Source organism: Sarcophilus harrisii, chromosome 1 (genome assembly GCF_902635505.1).
Source record: "Sarcophilus harrisii chromosome 1, mSarHar1.11, whole genome shotgun sequence".
NCBI classification, from domain to species: domain Eukaryota; kingdom Metazoa; phylum Chordata; class Mammalia; order Dasyuromorphia; family Dasyuridae; genus Sarcophilus; species Sarcophilus harrisii.
The window spans coordinates 339,719,262-339,734,984 of NC_045426.1; the positions used below are offsets into that span (position 1 = coordinate 339,719,262).

The 15,723-nt window shown below is 41.1% G+C and overlaps 1 protein-coding gene across 4 annotated transcripts in view; it reads left to right on the forward strand.

Moving 5' to 3' along the window:
- The window catches only part of CAPN15 (calpain 15), a 114,640-nt gene that overhangs the window by 13,119 nt on the left and 85,798 nt on the right, over positions 1-15,723 (forward strand). For 3 of the 4 annotated variants that reach the window (XM_031945706.1, XM_031945707.1, XM_031945709.1), the window contains exon 1: positions 10,679-11,529. The exons of the other annotated variant lie outside the window; for it this stretch is intronic. The gene's annotated coding sequence lies outside the window, so the exon portion shown is untranslated. Of the gene's footprint in view, positions 1-10,678; positions 11,530-15,723 lie in introns of those variants that run through there. 4 annotated transcript variants of the gene reach the window in all.

Here is a 15,723-nt window from a genome sequence, read left to right on the forward strand (position 1 = left end):
GTCATCTCCCAGAGTTCTTTCGCTGGGTGTAGCTGGTTCAATTCATTCCTGCTCCATTGGAACTGATTTAGTTCATCTCATTGCTGAAGAGGGTCACATCCATCAGAATTGATCATCATATAATATTGTTGTTGAAGTATATAATGATCTCCTGGTTGTGACGACCACATATTTTAAAATCAGCCTGAGTCAGGAATTCAGGTTAAGGGAAAATCTTCAATCTTTATTCTCAGTAGAGGTGAAGAAGGATCGGAGGTAAAGGGGGATCGGCGGTAAAGAGAGATTAGCAATGTCAGCAGCTGCATCAAGAAGCCACCAGACCAGAAGCCACCAGACCAGAAGCCAGCCACCAGTCTCTCTCCGCCTCTCTTCCTGCCCCTCTGCCTCCACCCATCAAAATCGGCATTTCTTTTTTTTTCCTTTGAATTTGTTTTTTATTTATTTATTTATTTATTTTTATTTAATAGTCTTTTATTTACAGGTTATATGTATGGGTAACTTTACAGCATTAACAATTGTCAAACCTCTTGTTCCAATTTTTCACCTCTTACCCCTCACCCCTCCCCAGATGGCAGGATGACCAGTAGATGTTAATATATATATATATATATATATATATATATATATATATATATATATATATATATATATATATATATATTATTTAATAGCCTTTTATTTACAGGATATATGCATAGGTAACTTTACAGCATTAACAATTGCCAAACCTCTTGTTCCAATTTTTTACCTCTTACCCCACCCTCCCTAGATGGCAGGATGACCAGTAGATGTTAAATATATTAAAATATAAATTAAATACACAATAAATATACATGACCAAACCGTTATTTTGCTGTACAAAAAGAATCAGACTCTGAAATATTGTACAATTAGCTTTGAAGGAAATCAAAAATGGAAATTGGGCATAAATATAGGGATTGGAGTTCAATGTAATTGTTTTAGTCATCACCCAGAGTTCTTTCTCTGACGCTAGTTCAGTTCATTACTACTCCATTGGAAATGCTTTGGTTGATCTTGCTGAGGATGGCCAGGTCCATCAGAACTGGTCATCATATATGTTTGTTGAAGTATATAATGATCTCCTGGTCCTGCTCATTTCACTCAGCATCAGTTCGTGTAAGTCTCTCCAGGCCTTTCTGAAATCATCTTGTTGGTCATTTCTTATAGAACAATAATATTTCATAATATTCATATACCACAATTTATTCAGCCATTCTCCAACTGATGGACATCCATTCAGTTTCCAGTTTCTAGCCACTACAAAAAGGGCTGCCACAAACATTCGTGCACGTACAGGTCCCTTTCCCTTCTTTATGATCTCTTTGGATATAAGCCCAGTAGTAACACTGCTGGATCAAAGGGTATCACAGTTTGATAACTTTTGAGCATAGTTCAAACTACTGTCCAAAATGGTTGGATTCGTTCACAACTCCACCAACAATGCATCAATGTCCCAGTTTTCCCACTCCCTCAACAATCATCATTATTTTTCCTGTCATCTTAGCCAATCTGACAGGTGTGTAATGGTATCTTAGAGTTGTCTTAATTTGCATTTCTCTGATTAATAATGACTGGGAGCATCTTTTCATATGACTAGAAATAGTTTCAATTTCTTCATCTGAGAATTGTCTGTTCATATCCTTTGACCATTTTTCAATTGGAGAATGGCTTGATTTTTTATAAATTAGAGTTAATTCTCTATATATTTTGGAAATGAGGCCTTTATCAGAACCTTTGACTGTAAAATATTTTCCCAGTTTATTGGTTCCCTTCCAATCTTGTCTGCATTAGTTTTGTTTGTACAAAACTTTTCAGTTTGGTATAATCGAAATTTTCTATTTGTGATCAGTAATGATCTCTAGTTCTTCTTTGGTCAAAAGTCCTTCCCTTCCAAGGTCTAGAGGTAAACTATCCTGTGTTCCTCTAATTTATTAATAATTTCATTCTTTTTGCCTAGGTCATGAACCCATTTTGACCTTATCTTGGTGTATGGTGTTAAGTGTGGATCAATACCTAGTTTCTGCCATATTAGTTTCCAATTTTCTCAGCAATTTTTATCAAATAGTAAGTTCTTATCCTAAAGCTGGGTCTTTGGGTTTGTCAAAGACTAGGTTGCTATATTTGTTGACTGTTTTATCCCTTGAACCTAACCTATTTCACTGATCAACTAATCTATTCCTTAGCCAATACCAAATGGTTTTGGTAACTGCTGCTCTATAATATAGTTTTAGATCTGGTACAGCTAAGCCACCTTCATTTGAAAATTGGCATTTCCTATACAACACATCAGGACTTGCACAGAGAGTGGGCAGGGGCCATTTTTCTCCAAGCATATATATTAATAGAGTATGGTCCAATTATTATTTAGCCTCACGTGCTTGGGACCTCAGTGCATCAACTCAAGCCTCAGCCCATTACACCTGGTCCTGCTCATTTCACTCAGTATCAGTTCATGTAAGTCTCTCCAGCCCTTTCTGAAATCATCCTGTTGGTCATTTCTTACCGAACAATAATATTCCATAATATTCATATACCACAATTTATTCAGCCATTCTCCAATTGATGGACATCCACTATAGCCAGTGTTTCTGATAAAGGCTTCATTTCTCAATTTATAAGAATGTAAGTCATTTCCCAATTGATAATTGGTGAAAGGATATGAACAGGCAGTTTTCAGATGAAAAAATTAAAGCTTTCTGTAGACATATAAAAATGGTCTAAATAACTATTGATTAGAGAAATGCAAATTAAAGCAACTTGGAAGTACTACCTCATACCTACCAGATTGGCTAATATGACAGAAAAGGAAAATTAAAAATGTAGGGAAACCTTTCAATTATGAAAGTATATACAAAGTTCTACAATCAAAGTTCTGTACTTCTCAAAGAAGTAAGAGAGATCTTTGCTACTGTAAAAAGTGCTGTCATGAAACTTTCTATCTTTGACCTCTTTGTTGCATATTCCTAACAGTGGGATTGTGAAGTCAAATGACAGGGACATTTTAGGAGCAAAGATCTGGAAACAAGATAGATGCCTATTGATTGTAGAATAGCTAAATAAATCATGGCACATGAATGAAACTGAATATTATAATGTAATGAATATGAAATCTTCAAAGAAGCAATGGAAAGACTTATGGGAACTGATAAGAGGAAAATAACTTGAACTAGGAAAATAATATATAAGACTGCAGTAATATAATTTTTTTAAAAAGCCCCCAACTGAATCTGTATAATGAACAGGCTTAACCCTAAAGATGAAAAAAAAATGTATCTCTTATTTCTTTGAGAAGTACAGAACTATGATTGTGGAACTTTATATATACTTTCATAATTGTTGAATAATTTTACTTTCTTTTTGTATTTCTTCTTATAAAGGAATGGTAACAACAAGAAAAGGATAAATTTGGAAATGCAGGTCATATAAAAACGAAAAGTCTAAATTTAAAAAAAAATAATAAAATAGGAATCTATCAGGTGATACATTTCCAATGGATTTGGGGTGTCTTGGATCCTTGCCTTTGGGGCTTTATCACCTAAGATTTTGTTTCCTTGCCCAGAAGGTGCTTTGCTATGCTCTCTCCTACCAAGTCTTGAAGACTTCACTCAATCAAATTTATCTTTAAGAGTAAATTTGTATTTGGAAAGGGAATTTTTAAAATCTCTTTCCCTCTCTTTCTCTTCCTCCCACCATGAACATACCCATCACCTCCATCAGACTGGGGACACAATGAGGATAAGGACAGACCACCTATCATTTTTTCAGAGATCACAGGGTTTTGTAGCCAGTAGTTGTTTTTTAAAAGATGTTTAGAGAGCATGAGTTTTATTGTGCTTTGCTAGTTGTTATTTGGCTTAGTGGTGGGGCCAGATTAAAGGGAATGGTTTGCCCAGAATTGGAATTCTGAGGATGAACCACCCTTTCTCAAAACCCAATTTGACGCTAGGTGGTGCCAAAGAACCACTGAGAAAAGAGTGAGAGGCAAGCCTGGAACAATCTTTCCTTCAGCCTCCAGTTCTGTTGCAATCACTTTCTCATATTAGAATGATCCCCTTTTTCCTCTCTTATTACCCACACTGTGAAGGACTGTGGGAAGAATTTAAGAGTCTCATTTCAGTACATTGAATAGACTCTCAAACTTGGAATCAGGAAAACCTGAAATTCTAATTCTCCCCCAGATTCTTACTAGCTATGTGACTCTGGGCATGTCATTCACCCCTGGGTTTTTCATCTGTAAAAAGGATAATCTTTTTAGATGTACATATAGCATCTGAGAATAGTAGCAATTTCTTAATTATTTCATCTTGGTTACAGTTGTGACCTTCTAGGTCCGCCCAGAATCCCCATGCCAGAGCTAAACCTCCAAGGTCTAGGTAGTTAATACCATATTCCTATTCCTAAAAATGAGGATAGCATCTCTCACAAGATTGTTGTGAGGATTAAATGAGATTACATTGTAAAACATTTTGCAAACTTTAAAGCACAAAACAATTGTTGTTGATACTGTTGTTATCCCCAGGATCTCAAGGTAGACTGAGCAGTAAAATGTGCATGACATTTGTATATGAAGATTGGGAGTGGAAGGGGAGAGTGTCAGAATATAGGTGGGGGAATGGGTGCCAGCCACTAGCTTCTGACTCCTGAGATTTGCATAGCAGGAATTTCTTCCTGAGTCATTCTAGCTTCAGCTTCCCCCAGTTCTTCCTTTCTCCTCTCCACCCTATTCTATTCCTCTCAACCCTGGTAGGGGTGTGGTAAGATACCTAAGGGCCTCATGGATGAGAAGGAAGAAGAAGGTCAGATTTCCTTCCTGTGACTGCCTAGACTCTGGGCTTCCTGTACCTCTGTTTTCCTGTTTGCAAACTTGTTGTGATTATAGAACCCTTTCCAAGTCACAGAATATCAGAGCTGTAGAGGACTTTAGAGATCATCTAATTTAACTCCCTTTATTGTACAGAAAAGAAAATTGAGTCCAAAGAAAGTAATTTTGACCAAAGTCATATGTAAAGGCAGGAATGAGACTACAGCCCTATCTCCTATTTGTTGGGCTGTCTCCCTCTACTTTTTACTTTGAATACTCAATAAGGGATCCATAGAGCCCCTTCATCTCAGGAGAGATGACACAGGAGATTTGGCTCTGCCCTCCTGATACCCCTAAGCTAAAGGGAAATTCTGGGCACATTCATGAAAAAAAAAAAAATGAAGAAAATTCCCTTCCCAAACAAATGTAAATCATACTAATAGATGGGAACCCAAATCTCCTGACCTTTTACACTGTTACAGTGTTTCCCAACCCTCTTGAAAGGAGTTTTTTAATGTCAATTTTTTTTTTTTTTTTTACATTTGTGCCCCTACACACAGGAGAGTAGTTATGCTACTAATTTCAATTGATTGGGGGAGAACCCACAATGACAAAAACCTGCTTTGATTTCAGTAATGTTTTGAATTGGTATCTTTTCTTATTGGTAGATTTAAGGCCCCCTTGCCAAAAAAAAAAAAAAAAAAAAAGTTATTTCTAAAAGTTAGTTAAAATACTACAGAATTTCAGAATGGGAAGGGAAATTGGTAGCCATGTGGTTCGACTGTGTAAAAATAAGTAATCCCCACTATATATAAAACACCTGATAAATGGTCAATCATCCTCCAGTGGAGGTCAAAGACCTGCAATGAAGATGTACCCATTGCTTCCCGAGGAAGCCCATTTTATTTTTGGATCATTCTGGGTGAAGTTTTTCTTTAAATCAAGCCTAAAAAAATGTCTCCTTGCCCCCAATTCTGCCCTCTGGAGCCAAATAGAACAAATCTTTCCAGAACTCTCTTCTTCTTCCAGCTAAACAGCACCAATTCAGGAAAGGCTTTTTAAAGGATGTGAGTTTTAAGTAGGTTTATAGGGAGAAATCAGAGACTGTAGGCTCAGGGAGGGTATTTGAGATGGAGAGAATGCTTAGATGTAACCTTTGAGTAAGGGATGAGCAACAGGTCATTCTTGTGGAAGCTTACTGGGTTTCTTCCTAGTTCAGTAGGGGTTTATCTGGTTTAACCAGCTTCTCTGTGTTAGGGAGGAAGTAGAAGAGAGGAGGGAAAGCCCAGGATGAGGAGCCTTGAAAGCCTTGATTAGAGTCATGTCAACAATATAAATCAGCCACAGTCTGACTTCAGTCTATTTATGAGATGATCCCTTTTTTAATACTCCAATGTGCCATAGCTGCCCATTGACTGTTCTTTAATTCAATATTCTACCTCCTCTTCCAAGTCTTTGCTCAAGAGGTCACCCATTTCTAAAAAACAGTCTTTCCTTACTTCTGCCTCTTGGAAGCCCTGACTTCTTTCAAGGCTCAGTTCCTAGAGCACACCTCCTACCACACAACTTTTCTCATCCCTCTAGTTAACATCCTTTCTCAACCTCCTCCTGTATTTCTCTGGTCATAAGTTATGTTTCATGTAGAATGAAAGCTTCTTTTTTTTTTTAATTTAATAGCCTTTTATTTACAGGTTATATGTATGGGTAACTTTACAGCATTGACAATTGCCAAACCTCTTGTTCCAATTTTTCACCTCTTACCACCCACCCCCCCCCCAGATGGCAGGATGACCAGTAGATGTTAAATATATTAAAATATAAATTAGATACACAATAAGTATACGTGACCAAACCGTTATTTTGCTGTACAAAAAGAATCAGACTCTGAAATATTGTACAATTAGCTTGTGAAGGAAATCAAAAATGCAGGTGGGCATAAATATAGGGATTGGGAATTCAATGTAATGGTTTTTAGTCATCACCCAGAGTTCTTTCTCTGGGCGTAGCTGGTTCAGTTCGTTACTGCTCCATTGGAAATGATTTGGTTGATCTCATTGCTGAGGATGGCCAGGTCCATCAGAACTGGTCATCATCTAGCATTGTTGTTGAAGTATATAATGATCTCTTGGCCCTGCTCCTTTCACTCAGCATCAGTTCGTGTAAGTCTCTCCAGGCCTAGAATGAAAACTTCTTGAGGGCAAAGAGCTTTTTTTTTTTTCTTTTTGTCTTCTTATCATTGCTCAGACCTTTATTAAATACTTGTTTAATAGCATTAAGCTATCTAATAACTATTTAATAGCATTGTAAATAGTATCCCAACTTTCTGCCTTTTTAACAGCTGTCCCTTATATCCTCCTTATATCCACCTGGTCTTCCTTAGTTCTTTTCATGATTCAGCTTAAAGCCTGTGTCTTTCAGGAGACCTTTGCCAAATTCCACCCACCCAACCCAAACCCCACTGCTAGTTCAGTCCCTCTAAGAATACCTCTTTTTTACACTATCTATCTATCATCTATTTTGCATGTACATGGTTGTTTGCATTTTGTCTCTTCCATTAGAACATGACTTCCATATGGATAGAAACCATGTTTTTGCCTTTCTTAATATTCCCATTTTTTCAGCACAGTACCTGGCATGTAGTAAGCCTTTAAAAAATGCTTGTTGACTGACTGTTTAATTGAATTATTGAAACAAAGGGGTAAAAAAGAAAAAGAAAAGAAACAAAAAGGTAACTTGAATTTATTCTTCTCTTTGATTTTAGGCTGTTAGGGCTTCCCAATTCAGTTACCCTCCCCAATCTTTCTATACTTGGGTAATATTCCAGGATTCTGGTCCGAGGTTATAGGATTTAGTGGAAGAAAATCTAGACAAGGATGCAGAAAACTTGGGTTCTGAGTCTGGGGTTGCTGTTGTTAGATCATGCCCTATTCTTTGTGACCTCTATTTATGGTTTTCTTGGCAAAGATATTGGAGTAGTTTTACATTTCTTTCTCCAGCTCATTTTACAGTTGAAAAACTGAGGCATCTGTTCAATATTTTGTTGCCCTCTAATGGAGGCCATGTCTGCCTCTTTCCTTGTGAAAGGAAGAACTTGGGTGGCCCTGATCCTAGGGAGCCTAGGAGAAAGGATGCCCCAACTTTCACTGAAGTTCTACAACCTCACTTCAATTAAGGCAGCAGATATAGTACCTTTTAAAAATGCATAAATAAGAATGTACCTTGTAATCTCTTTTTCCTCTTTAATTGGGTTAAAAAGGTAACATCATGATTGCTCACCAAATAAGCTAACCATGCTTTGGGGGATTTAAATAGCAGAAGAAACTTTGACAATTATTCGATTGAGTTAAGCAATGGATCAGGTTAGTGGTGAAAGAGCCCCAGCTAAGTGTGTACAGCAAGGTAACCCTGCAAGAGAGGGAACAAACTTTAAGGAACATATCCACTTTTACCAGAAAACAATGTTGCTTATGAAACTGAGAAAGGACTTCTGGTAACCAAGAGTTGTTTTTAGCCTTTGGTCATAAATGTTACTACACACATGCCTCCATCATTTTTTCAGCCTATTCTTCCTATAGATTTCCTATGTATATATGTGAGAGAACAAATCTCAATCTTTCAGGGAATGTTCCGACACCTTAATAAATACTTTTTTTCTAAAGGGTTATCTTCACCCTTCTATTATAAGTGGGAATTGGATGAATAGTCCTGGAAGGGATATTTTCACAACTCTGAGGGAAGAACCATTTCTACTGACTGGGAACTTTTAGTCCCAATGACCAGTAGATTGAGGGGCTGGTGAAGATACCTGTCACTGAGTACAATTTATTTACTGGCCTCACTAGAGCAACTGAGGCTTGGGATAAGACATATACCACTCTCTTCTACTCCTAGGGAACTGGCCCCATTATAACATAAAAAACTTTGGTTCCAAGTTTTTGAAGAATAAGATATATCCAAGCCTAAAGCATTTGGTCTATGCTCTTAAGGACCACTGGAACACAATCTTCCTTCTTAATCCCCCTTGGGTCAATTTGGCATTCCTCCTCCTTTCTTTTTCCTCTCAAACTCCCTTAATATGAATAAAGCACATTAGGAAGCTGAGGGAAATAATGGAGTCTCCTTCCTGGAATCTCTTTGGGATCAACCCCAGGAAGGAGAGACTTTTTTTTTTTTTTTTTCCCAACAAACACATAAGGAAAGTGGCCCCTCAACATTCAGCTTGCCTCTCTAGAGACTTCAGAAATTTCCCTTTGGATGAGATTAGTATCTCTTTGAGATCCTTACACCAGAAGAGCTTATTCACTCTGGGCATTTTCTGGTATATTCTAATCTATATAACTTCTTTGATTTCTGTTCACTCTTAATTTGGGTAAATAGATTTATTCATTATTTGCCATTTATGAATGTTTTTCATGTGACCTGCATTTGGTGGTTAAGAGACCAAGCTGGAGAGCCAAGTTTGATACAGGTGAGTTTTATTCTGATTCAGTCCTAAATTTATGACAGCAATACTTAGTAAGGCAGATAGATATGTTTCTAGTGTGTTACTCCTCTCAAAGAAGAGGAATTCTGGCACTACAATTTAATGTGTATGAAAAAAACACTAAGATGTGAATAATCTATTCACAGTTTCATATGCAGTCCACTCTCTGGCCTTCTTTATATAGTATTTATTGATGATTTTCTAGTTCATAATAAAAAAAAACAAAAAAAAATGAAAGGTGGTTGAAAAGTCAGGAGAAAGCTAGGAGAGGTTCTGAGCAAATGGGAATTGAGGGATGTTTGAGGTATGATGAAGTTTAAAGCGTTCCTCCTAAAATGCTAACACGTTTAGCAGAAGGGGATCGAGAAAGGTTTGAGGCAGAAATCCTTAGGGAGGCAGAATGGAAATGCAAAATGACCCTGAAGAGATGAAGGGCCTCAAAGAAGTAGATGTATTTTGGGTAAGGCCTGAAAAAAATGAAGACTGAGGAAGATTGGGAGAATGAAGAGAAGGGATAGAGGCTTGACCAGGCAAAATGAGGAGGTTGAGGAGAAACTGGGAGGAGTTTCTGAGGAGATAGGATATCCCTAGGGCTGGGAAAGTGGGAGCACTGAGGAGGCAGGGGAAATCCTTGGGGTTAATGAGAAGAGGAAGAAAGGCCTAAGGGAGTTGACAAGGGTGGCCACTATAGTTGGAATGAAGGTGCAGGGAAACGTGGGGGTGCTGAGGGAATAGAGGGGTCCTTGGGACTGGGGATGTGTGGGCTCAGGGAAGAGAGGGGGAATCCTTGGGGATAATGCCAAGGAGGAAGGGGACAGTTGGGATTGAGAAAGCAGGTCTGTCTCTAAAGCTGAGGTGAATATGGGAGGGGGCTAAGGAGATGGAAGTCCCTGAGGCTGGAGCAAAGGTGCTGATCGATGTGGGAGACTTTCAGGAAGCAGAGGATCCTTGGGACTGGGGATGTGGAGGTGCTAGGGAGGCAGAGAAGTCTTTGGGGCTAGAGAAGTGAGGGTGCTGTCCCTTGGGGCTGGGGCAAACGTGCAGAGAGCGCTGAGGAGGCAGAAGGTTCCTGAGGGATAAGTTGGGGGAGGGATGCCTTTGGAGCAGGGTCGAATGGACAGGGTATCCCGTTGGGATGGTGAGGCGCTTAGAGCTGTCCTGCTCCTCCTCACCCCATCCTCCACCCCCAAAGAGCATCCTGAGCTATATAGTCACAATCTCACCACATGAACTCCTTAAGTTCCAATCCTGGACAGCCTTGCTCTCCCTCTACCAGCTCCTTCCGCACCTAGAGCTCTGTAACGGGATGGAGAACATCCATCCCTGCTCGGGAATTTAAGAGAGGCAACCTGCCATAAGAACTACAACTCCCAGCATGCCTCGACAAGTCCTAGGATGGCCAGCTTCCGTTCCGGCCCCCCCCTAGCTTTCTGGGGTTTGTAGTCTCGGCGCGCGATTCACAGATCCGCTTTCGCTCCCGGCGCGCCGTAGTTGCCGGACCCCTTATGGGGGGCTACGCTACGGAGGCGGCGTAAGGCCGGGTTTCTGGACTCCCGAGCGCGCTCTGCTAGGCTCCTCAGGCTGAGGCAGAGGAAACAGTTTCCAAAACGGCCGGACGAGCGGCATCCAGCCGACTTGCGGCGCGGGGAGGCAGGCGGGCGGGCGGGCGGCCGGCAGGGGCGGCGCTGCTCTCTCCGGAGGCAGAAGTTGTGGCGCGGCGCCCAACCGCTGGGAGAGGGAGGCCCGGGACCGGGGCCGGGCCCGGCTGGGCTGGGGGGCCCGGGGCCGCGGGGCGTCCGCAGGCGCCTCCGGGCTGCGCGGGTGAGTGCGTTCCGGAGCCGGAGCTCTGAGGGCTTCAGGCGGGGCCTTCGCCGGCCGCCGCGGCTCCCCCGGGGGTCCCAACGCCGGGCCGCCGAGCCCAGCCTTGTCCGACGCCGCGCGCCGGGGCCGGGCCGGGGAGGAGGGAGGGAGGGAGGAAGGGAGGGAGGGGATCCGCACCGCAGCCAGGCCCCTCCCCTCCGCACCCCCTCCCCGCCCCCGGCCCTCCCTCCGGCCGCCGGAGCTCGGGACCTGGGACCAGGAGGAAACGCGGGCTAAGTGAAACTGTGGCAGTCCCGGCCCCGGGCAACCCCGCCCGGCGCGAGCTCCGTCCAGCCCTCCGTCCGTCCGTCAGTCCGTCTCGCCGCTCCCGGCGCTCCCGGGCATCCCGAAAAGTCGGCAGGAGGTAGTGCTCATTTATTTATGACCCGAGCCTGTTGTTACTGTTGCTGTCGTCTCGCTGAACTTGCCCGTCTTCTCGGGAGAGAGGCAGAGGAGGGAAGGGAGAGGGGAAGGATGCCCCGGAGCTGGTGGCGGGCAGCGGCCGGTCCCCGCAGCCCACGGCGGGCAGGGGAGGGCGCCTGACTCCGCTTCGGGGATCTGGGTCCCCGAGGAGGCAGCAGATGCTTCGGCGCCCATGCGGTGGGCAGAGCGGGGCAGGGCAGGGGGCCAGCCCGCCCTTTAGTAACCCTGGGCTTCCAGGGCAGGGAGCCGGGGGCAGACATTTTTGAGCTTGGGCCAGAACAAATGGCCTGGGGGAGGATTGTTGTAGCCTCTGACTAGATGTCACCTGGAAAGCTCCAGAGGCTAGACAGAAGGTGTTTCTCCTACCGGGTGCTCTCACCTCTTTCCTGTCCTTGGTTGTCCTTATTCCTCAAATACTGTTTTTATTTATTAATTTATTTTTTGAAGAAAGGGGGAGGGGAACCAGTCAATCTAGATTTATAGTTCCCTAAGTCAACATAAAAGGAAGTATCAGCCTTCTTTCCACGTCCATAGTCTGTGACTCCAGGAACTGTTGGAGGCCCCACAGGCTAGGGGGCCCATCCTGTGTGGTGACTTCCAGTTCTTCCTCTTTTCTTATTTCCCAGTTTCTTTGCGGACGAAGGGCACCTTGCAATGTTTCTGAAGAACTTAGTATTGATTAAAACAACATTTACCAGGGTCATGGGGGTAATGCCATAGCCCTTGGGCTTCAGAGTTCTTCCGGGATAGCAGCATAAAGAGGCCATTCTAGTGGAGAAAGGCAGAGAATGAACTATCTTTGTTTTAGGAAGGGTAAATCAGGCCTGAGCCTGACTAGATCTGGAAATTCAGCTAGAGAAGTGAAGTCCATTGGTTTTTACTGTAAATGATGGGACTAAGTAAGTGGTGTTAGGGACCCCAAAAATGAACTTTTGGTCTAGAATGGATTTCCCTGGAAATGTTTGGAGTTTGTGACTTGGACTAGTGAGGTTTTATGTAGGAATCTGTGCTAGGACAGGGTGAGGAAATGTATACTCTGATCTGGGTCACTGATCTCTATGAAACTGGGTCTCTACTCAGAATATTTCATTTGTGGAACCTCAGAAGTAATTTATTTAGCTGCTTCCTCTGAGTGGTGTGGTGGAAAGAACACAGGATTGTGAGTCTGAAGATTTTCGTGCAAGTCCAGCTTCTGCTACTGACCCTCAGGGGGACTTTAAATGAGTCATTTATCCTCTTTAAGACTCAATTTTCTTATCTCTGAAAGGGGCCCTCCCTGGATCACAGAGTTTTTGGTCTTTTTTTTTATTGTGTGTGTGTGTTTTTTTTAAGGAAAGTTATTTATAAATCATGAAGTCCTGTATAAATTTGAACTGCTATTATGATTGTTATTATCTTTACCTTGGCAAATATGGAAATTGCCCCTCTAATACCAGCATCAGGGTATTAAGTCAGTTTAGTTTGTGTGGAGGAGAGTCGGTAGGGGAGAATAGGGAGTAATCATATCTTTTGACTCATGTGGGGAGAGGATAGAGAACAATATTATTTTCTAGTGCCTTACAGAAAGAATGAACCTGCCATCCAGTAGATGAGGTTAAGATGACTCCATAATGAACAGATGCCTGATGGAAGCTGATCTTGCAGGGAATCAACTTAAACCAGGTCTTAGGGTCATGTGTGTCTTTGTGCTTCACTTGTCTAAAATTTATCCTCTTCTTTCCCTTCCAAGTCTGAGAATCCCCCAAGCTGCTTATCTTTTCAACCTTCTTATTGTTGAGCAGACTGGATTGTATTATACTTGGTGTGTGACCTAATGGAAAATGAGTTGTTTGTGGAGAATCAGGACTTCTTCCTTCCTAGACTCAAGATTCAATGGCTATATGATTTTATGCAAGGAGGCATGACCTCTGTGTTCTTCAGCCTCTCTGTTAAGTAGAGATTTTAATACTTGTTTTTGCTCTTCAAAGACTGAGTTTTAAAGATCCAAAGCCACCCATTTGACAGAAGAGCAGACAGAGGACTAGAAAGATAAAATCTCTCTTCAGTTATTGCAGAATCATGTCTCCCAAGTCTCAGCCTAAAGATCTGTTCTACTATATCTTGCTGCTTTCTTATTAGGAATGGAGAGATGTTGAAAAGACAAATGAAAATAATTTGAATTCACAGGGGAAAAAAGTTCTTACATTCATGCAAAGTGGTAGTACCATTACTACCTGTTAAACATCACACTTGTGATTTAATTCTCTTCTGATCTTGGTATGTTCAGTGATACAATAGCAAGAATAGTATTTTATGCTCCTAAATTCCCAGCAATAGCTACTACAGGCATTTAGTAATTCTCAGCTGAGATCTGTTGAATGAACAATTCACTTCGTGGTCCCTGTTTGGTCTAGTTATCTATTAAATTAGAGAGAATTATAATTTAGCAAATACGAATAATTTCTGAAAAATTTGTTTCTCTTCCCCGGGGATACTTGGAATCTCAGGTGCTACCTTTTACACATATGATTACCTTGTATACATTTTGTAATTATTTAATTAGATACATTGTGGTGAAGTGAAAAGAGTAGAACTTAAGAAATCAAGGAGAACTGAGATGGAATCTTTCCTTTGATGCTTTATAGTTTTGTGATCCTGGGCAGTGTCAAAGTGGAACTAGATGATTCCCTTTCAGCTTTCAATCTGTGAACTCATTTATTTTGGACATGTTGTATGTTCCATTAGAATGGAAACTATGAGGGAAGTTGAGTTTTGTCTTCATATTCACCATTGTCCAATGCTTCACGGGGCATATTAGGTGCTTACTAAACTTTTGTAGAATTGACTTCACATTTGTGAAAGATGTGGGACCAGGGAAAGAGATTAGGTTAGGAGTCATAAGACCCAGTTTCTAGTGCTACTCATGTCATTAATTGTATAATGTTGAGCCAGGTGGGTCACCATTCAGGACTTGTGTTTATTTCTTCACTTATCAAACAGGTCACTTCTAGCTTTAATAATCTGTGAACTTCTATGAATATATTACATGTTTCTGGATTATAGTAAATTATGATTTTGAAATGATTTGGAATGCTAGCATTTTTATTCTTTAGGAGTGATTATCTCTCTTTTGGAACTCAAGGCAGATCTGGGCCAAGCAATAGTTCATTCTTTTTTAGGATCATTTGTTGGCATGAGAGAAGTAAATGGGTAGAAGGCCCCATTCTTTGTTCTGAGGGAAATAATGAAAAATGACTGCTTTTGTATCTCTTGCGTCAGGGTAGATGTGTCTGAGTTGACTTTGCTTTGTCCATTTTCTGTCCCTCCTACTTTAGCTTTTTCTAGGTTTCTTGTCTTACCTGATTTTTTAATTGTAGACTCAAAATGAGTTAAGTAGGTAATGGGGAAATACACAGATACATAGTCTTGCCCACTGAATATGTAGATATCAGCTTGCCCCTTTTTATTCCTTTTCAGGGAATTGCTGTGTGTTCCTTTTTATTCTTTGAATCAATCAACCAACCAAGGTCTAGACCTGGAATTGAAAGGGCTTGGTTATGCATTCTGCATACTGGCTATGACCCTTACACAAGACACTTGACCTCTCCAAAGCTCAATTAGCTTTTCTGTAAAATGAAGATAATATCTATTTCACAAGTTTTTCGTATGGATCATATGAAAAAGTACTTTCCAGTCATAAAATACAATATAAAAGTCAGCTGCTATTGTTTTAGTGCTGGACATGGCACTCTAGGTGAATCACCTTTTTAGTCTATAATTGTTTCTTTGAGTTCTTCTGCTTGGTGTTGAGATGTTCCATGTATTAAATAGCATGCTGAGTGTGGAGAAGCAAGGTCAGACAGAGGAGCCCATTCCAGTGCAGGGATTTTGCTTGTATTTCATTGTTCTTTGGCCTAAAATTTTTACAAGATTGCTTCTAGAATTCCCTGTGTTGTTTTCGAAGATGTAGACCTTTCCCAGGTATTAGGGTGTTGCTATTCCTCTTTTGCAATAATGGTGTATTTGGTAGGAGGGGAATCCTAATTTGAAATTGCTGAAGTAGCATATCTAGGAACCAAATAGTCCTAATAACAAAGTTATGCCTAAGAAAAGGGCTAAAGTTTGGGCCTATTAAAGGATAAATCTTAAATGTTAA